Below are 6,719 nucleotides of genomic sequence, written 5' to 3'. Positions count from 1 at the left end.
GGGGGATTGTCAGGGAGAGGGGGTAAGGGGGGAGGTGGTGGAGTGGGGAGAGAAAAATATTTTAAATTTTATTTTTAAAAAGGTAATTTCTTTTTTGGGGGGCAGTAAAACTTTAATATTTGATTTTTTACTAATATTGTAAAGGTGGAATATCATGTGGCAAGGTTTGTTCAAATAAAGAAGAGAGTGTATTACACACATCAGTGATGTGTGTTTCTCAACTAATAAGTGAGAGTTTAGATATAAAACTTACACTTCTAATCATTTTGGTATGAAACTAAAAAAATAAAAAAAGATAATATAGGTGTGTTCTTGACACTTATCTTTAAAAAGGTTTTTAAAGTGTGTCAGATGAAGCATCCTACGTCATATAAAATGTGTATATCTATTTATTTAACTTTATACAAATTTAAATGTCTAATTATACTCACTGATAATTGGAAGGCATAAATACAGCCAGGACAAAGTTAAGAAAAGTTTAACACTCCTATAACAAGTTATAGGAGAAGGTTTTTCTCCTTCCAATTAAACAGTAAAAAGTATTTCTGAAAACAAAAATTAAGCACATCCTTCCAGAGAAATGGAGGAAGATTATCACTATTTGCCTTCTTTTGATTCTGAGCATGATATACAAAGAATTGATGGAGTTAAAACTTTCTTCCATGAATTCTACATTGAATCCAAGAAGTTATGGAGTCTTGCTTCTCCAGCAATTTCAACTTCTATATGTCAATACTCAATTGCTCAAATCACTTAACTCTTTGCTGGCCATCTTGGAGTCCTACAACTTGCTGCTGTTTCTGTAGAAAACTCTGTTATTGCTGGACTCTGTTATGGTGCTTTGGTAATCTATTACTTTTTACTTTCTTTTTTATTATGTTTGTCTCATAAGGAGTATTTCTTTCTATATACGTCAAGATTCAGTGGCGGATTTAGAATTTTCACTCAGGGGATTCGAAAAATAAAAATATAAATGTGTGTAATAGAGTGCAAAGTATAGGAATCGAACTTGCAAAGTACAGGAATCGAACCTGCAAACTAGGGATAGTACCCACACCCAAGTTACGCAGTCCAGTACCATTGAGCTATCTCTTCCATTTGATGGTTAAAAAATAGTATATGTACAAAAATATCGAAAATCTACCCTATATATACAATGTAATTTTTTGTCGAGGGGGTTCGCTGGCGCCCACGTAGGTCCTCCCTTATGTCAAGTGACACCCCTTCGTCGAAAAATTATACTTCCTCTGTTTCAATTTGTTTGACATACTTTTATTTTTAGTTCATTTAAAAAAGAATGCCCCTTTCATTTTTTTTTAGAAACTCTTTAATTTCAACTTATCATATGACATGTTTAAGACAACAAGATTAAAGAGTATTTTGATACATTTGACATATCTTTAATTTTAGACCACAAATTTCAAAAGTTTTATTTACTTTCTTAAACTCTATATCATGTCAAATTAAGTCAAATACATAGAAGCAGGGGAGGTATTATATAGATAGGTAAAAGTTTGGTTTTTATATCAAGTGTTAACTCCTCTTAACATAAGTTGAAGATTGAGTGCAATGGTTAATTAAGGTATTGCGAAAATTCCTTAAGGTTGTGTGTTTGATCCTAATTAACAACATAATTATAATTTTATGTTATTTCTTAGTGAAAATTCTAGCTCAGTCACTATAGCAAGTATCGAATATGCGCAAAAAGATGTATCAACGTGCGTTGTACTATTGTGTATTTGCTATAAAAACACAAAATGTAGTTAGGTTTCATAAATTTTTAAAATCATAGCTATGTACCATAAATATAATATAAATGTTTGTCACGTATGTATGTAGGTGGTTTTTGTGAAAAATGAAATGTCTATTCCAGAGAAACCTTCTCTGTTTTTATTTTAAATAAAGATGGATTAAATTAAGTACAGTTTGATGTTTAATTGGGAATATATATCATTAATTTGAAAATCTTATGAAAAATATTTGATTTTTTTCGAACAGTTAGGAATGGGAAGTGCATTAGAAACACTTTGTGGACAAGCATATGGAGCTAAGCAAGTAGACATGTTAGGTGTTTATTTGCAAAGGTCCTTGATAATACTCAACACAACAGTATTGGCCTTAGTATTTTTCTACTTATTTGCCACTCAAATTCTGGTACTCATTGGCCAGCCTATGGACATAGCAAAATGGGCAGGTAAATTTTCTCTTTGGATGATTCCTCAACTATTTGCCTATGCTGTGAACTTCCCTATTCAAAAATTCCTTCAAGCCCAAAGCAAGATGATGGTTATGGCCATAATAGCCGCGGTCGTGCTAGTTGGCCATACCCTTTTGAGCTGGTTGTTCATGATGAAAATGGATTTGGGGCTAGTGGCTGGAGCTGTAGTGCTAAATGGCTCATGGTGGTTCATGGCACTTGCTCAATTTGTTTACATTTTGTGTGGGACTTGTGGTGAAGCTTGGTCTGGATTTACTTCCAAGGCATTTGAAAATCTTTGGGGATTTGTTAGGTTGTCACTTGCATCTGGTATAATGATATGGTAAGTCTCTTAAAAAGCATGTTTATATATTATGTCTTTACGTATTTTTTTTTTTTTTTGTTATAATACATAAACATGACTCTTCACTTGGTTTCAGCTGACAATTATGACCTTTAACTTTTGGTGTGCACATTAGTGCTACATGACATCCTATATGTCAATTTTGTGTCCTACGTAGCGTCCTACGTGTATTATGCCACGTAGAATACGTGTGCCTACTTGTTCATTTTTATATAAGTCTAAGTGTCTACTTGTGCACACCCAAAGTTGGAGGGCATAGACGACATCTGAAGCCAAGTTAAAGGGTATATTAATGTATTATGCCTTTTTTTTCATGTGAACTCACCTCGTCCCAAAATACTTGTCCCATTCCATATTTTTCGAGAGTCAACTATATAAATTTTAAAATATAAAATTAAGCTAATCTAATTTAGATTTTAAAATTTAAATTAATTTCGAAAAAAGGCATAATACATCAATATGCCATTTGATTTGGCCTTAATTCACATTTATGCCCTCCAATTTTGGTTGTGCACAAGTAGACACATAAATTTGTATAGAGTTGAACAAATAGACACGTGTATCTTACGTGGCATCTTATATGGCAGTTTGAGTCATATGTGGTGTCCTACGTGTATTATGTCATGTAGGACTCATGTATCTACTAATTGTTCAACTTCATACAAGTTTATGTGTCTACTTGTGCACACCTAAAATTGAAAAACATAAATGTGAAATAAGATCAAATTAAAAGAGAATTATCACTATCTTTAATTTCCTCTTTAATTATTATATCAGGAATTGACATGCAATTACTTGGAACAAATTAGTAACTAATAATTCTTTTAAATTTGTAAATTGTGTAGCTTAGAGTATTGGTACTTCATGGCTTTGATTCTCTCTGCTGGATACGTAAAGGATGCAAAAATTGTTGTTGACGCAGTCTCCATATGGTGAGTTTACGATGATTTGAAATCATAATTTCATATTGCATGTTTAAACTCAAGATTAGACAGTACAATGCCTAACATTAATGGTATATAGTGAGAAATTTTCTTTTGTAAAAAAAATTAAAAAGGATAATTTATGTTTATTGTACAAAGCATGTTGCATTAGCAGGATTCATGAAAGAATTGTACTCCGAGAAGTGTGATACATACGAATAATACATAATTGTGTCATTTAACTTGACTTCATTTTACTTTTATGCCCTTCAACTTTGGGTGTGCACAAGTAGACACTTAAACTTTTATAAAGTTGAACAAGTAGATACATGAGTCCTACGTGACATAATACACTTAGGATACCACGTATTACTCAAATTGTCACGTGGGATGCCACATATGATACGTGTGTCTATTTGTTCAACTTTATACAAGTTTAAGTGTCTACTTGTGCACACAAAAAGTTATAGGACATAAATGTGAGCTAAGACCAAATTAAAGAGCATATTTATGTATTATATCTATATACAATTTATCCTAATACAAACATTAACGACTATTTCACTTAATTATATTTTTGTAATTTTAGTTATATAACCTCTCTTCTTCTTCTTTTTTTTTTTGGCAAAGGAAAATATTCTATTAACCAAATAAGCAGTATGTCCCTAGAGTTAATCCTAGAAAAAAAAAGTTATATAACCTTCTCACAAAGTTAAAAAAAAAAAAACATAACATATCTACAAAAATAACATAAGAGATAATATTTCTAGATGTAATTTTTTTCTATTCAAATTTTGATCAATTTTTTATACACTAAATAAAAAAGTAAACATATATTCCTTAAGAGTATAGTTAGTTATTTTTTTTTATAAATATATGATAGTTACTAAATAATGTTGATAAATATCTCATCGCCATTTTTCTTTATGCATTTTTCTCCTTCATTTTTATTTGCTTTTATTTCATTTTTGTTTCTCTTTGAATTTGAATCAAATTGTATAAAAATATGTATTGTTCAATCATGATTTGGTGACATGTATTTTCACTTTAATTTATAAATCTTAGATTAAAATGTGTTTATACGAATTATATATATATATGTTGTTTTAGGCAGCAAACACTAAAAATTATTTCTCAAGTCCATTAAAGAAAATATTAAATCTTTTTACTATGCTTAATTTTTTATTTGATGTTTTGCAGCACTAGCATAGTTGGGTGGATGTTCATGTTGTGCATTGGTTTTAATGCAGCAATAAGGTAGGTCTGTGTGACATTTTCGTTTTTTAATATTCAAATTACGTAAAATTTGATCAATATCATAAAATGTATTTTTTGATCAAGTTGATATGAGAAGAATTATAATTTAAGTAGTATTTTTGTATTGTTTTTTAAATACATAAATTTTAATTTTAGAATATCACTATTAAAAAATTATTATTTTTTTATTGAAAAATATTTAGTGGCTATTTTCATAAATATTTTTATTGAATCAGTGAAAAAAGAAAAAAATAGTAATATTTTCACATGAAAAAATAAGGAAGTTTCTCAATATTTAAGGGAAAATCTATTTTCCATCAAGCATTTTTTCAGTGAGCTAGTTTGTTAAGACGGGAAAATCATATTTTATAGCATAAATTTCTCATTGATTCGCGATGGTAATTTATTTTGTTTCTAGTAGTGTATTGATTTGATCTAATCCAGTTTAACTTCAAAGGTTAGTCAATTTGACTCTTCAAAAGTGAAATATGTCATATAAATTTGGCCAAAGATTATCATTCTGAATCATTTGATTTCTCATATTGTCATTCAACTAATCGTTATTATATCTTAAAGTCACTTTCTTAGTCGTTTAAGAAAAATGGAATAAAAAAAAATGGTCACATTTTGAAATAATAAGTATTAGTTAAATAACTATCTAAGAGATATCAACCTGATTCTGAATAGAATAATAAACCTAAAAAATGAATTTGTTCTTTTTGATGCAGTGTTAGGGTGTCAAATGAACCAGGAGCTGGCACCCCAAAGCAGCAAAATTTTCAGTCATGGTGGTGTCAATTACTTCACTTTTATTTGGAGTGATAATTACAACAGCACTTTTTCTTGCTCGAAGTCGATATCCACCTTTGTTTACAAACAATTTTGAGGTTCAACAAGTCGTGTCTGAACTTACCCCACTTTTAGGAATTACAATTATGCTTAACGGTCTTCAACCTAGCCTTTCAGGTATATTTCCTTCGTCTCAAAATACTTATAGTGTTTTCTTTTAGAGAATCAAAATCAATTACTAAATCTGTCTTTTTTTTTAAAAAAAAAAAAAAAGCAGTCTCTGTGTTTCTCAATTCTTTCCTTTGACTTTTTTTTTTAATTATTTTATAAAACGCGCGATAGTTTTATTCATTCAAATAAGGAAGTTGTGCATCATATTATCCTATAAACTTACAATTTTGCATCATATTATCTTATAAATTATGTTTCGCACCCTTAAAGAATGTAATCCTCGTTAGACATTACTTTGACTTCAAGAGGTAAAAAAAGTTAAAGATTAGCACATTTGAAAGACAACAATTAATGACCAGTTTATTAAAATGACCAAAATTAAAGATCAATAGATTGAAGGGTAAATCATGTAACTAAATGATACAAATATCTGCTCTAGGATCGCCATTTAAAAGTAGATTTAGAGAAATAACTTTTGTATATTTAACTTGTCACACCCCAAATTCGGATGTGATGGCACGTGTCCATTTCCCATTGCACACGTCAGCCTAACCCAACCACAACGATAGAGAAGTAGAAATACGAGAATAAAAGATAATAAATAAGCGGAAGACTTTAATTAAGACTCAACACTACCCAGAATTTGGTTGTCACATGTACAAACCTCTAAATACATAATTCGAATAAAAATATACAAGTCTCAGAGTATAGTTCTCGAATAGAACAAAACTGAAAGTAAAGATAACTCAAGGGCACGTCTGGAATGAACCACTACCTCTCGAGTATGTCCCGAAGCTCAATCTGCTAAAGAAAATACTAAGCCGAATCTGAAAGAGCTGTCAACCTACACAATTGTGTAGAAGCAAGAGTGAGTACCAAAAACCACAGGTACTCGCAAGTAACTCTAAACTAAGCAAAACTAGCAGCTACAAACAACTCCTTTCAATCCCAACCGAACCACCGAAACTTCAATCTAGCAGCAAACCAACCAACCTATACTAAACAGATCATATTCAAC

At 30.5% G+C, this 6,719-nt stretch overlaps 1 protein-coding gene and 1 pseudogene across 1 annotated transcript in view; both read left to right on the top strand.

The window, feature by feature from the left end:
• LOC125875987 (protein DETOXIFICATION 32-like) overlaps window positions 1-6,719 on the top strand; it is a 133,786-nt pseudogene that overhangs the window by 120,686 nt on the left and 6,381 nt on the right.
• Window positions 1-6,719, top strand: part of LOC125875986 (protein DETOXIFICATION 29-like) — a 114,592-nt gene that overhangs the window by 101,624 nt on the left and 6,249 nt on the right. The window lies entirely within an intron of this gene.

The sequence above is a fragment of the Solanum stenotomum genome, chromosome 9 (assembly GCF_019186545.1).
Source record: "Solanum stenotomum isolate F172 chromosome 9, ASM1918654v1, whole genome shotgun sequence".
In the NCBI taxonomy this organism is placed as follows: domain Eukaryota; kingdom Viridiplantae; phylum Streptophyta; class Magnoliopsida; order Solanales; family Solanaceae; genus Solanum; species Solanum stenotomum.
The sequence above is the reverse complement of the archived record's forward strand: the minus strand, read 5'-3'. Positions and strand labels throughout refer to the sequence as shown.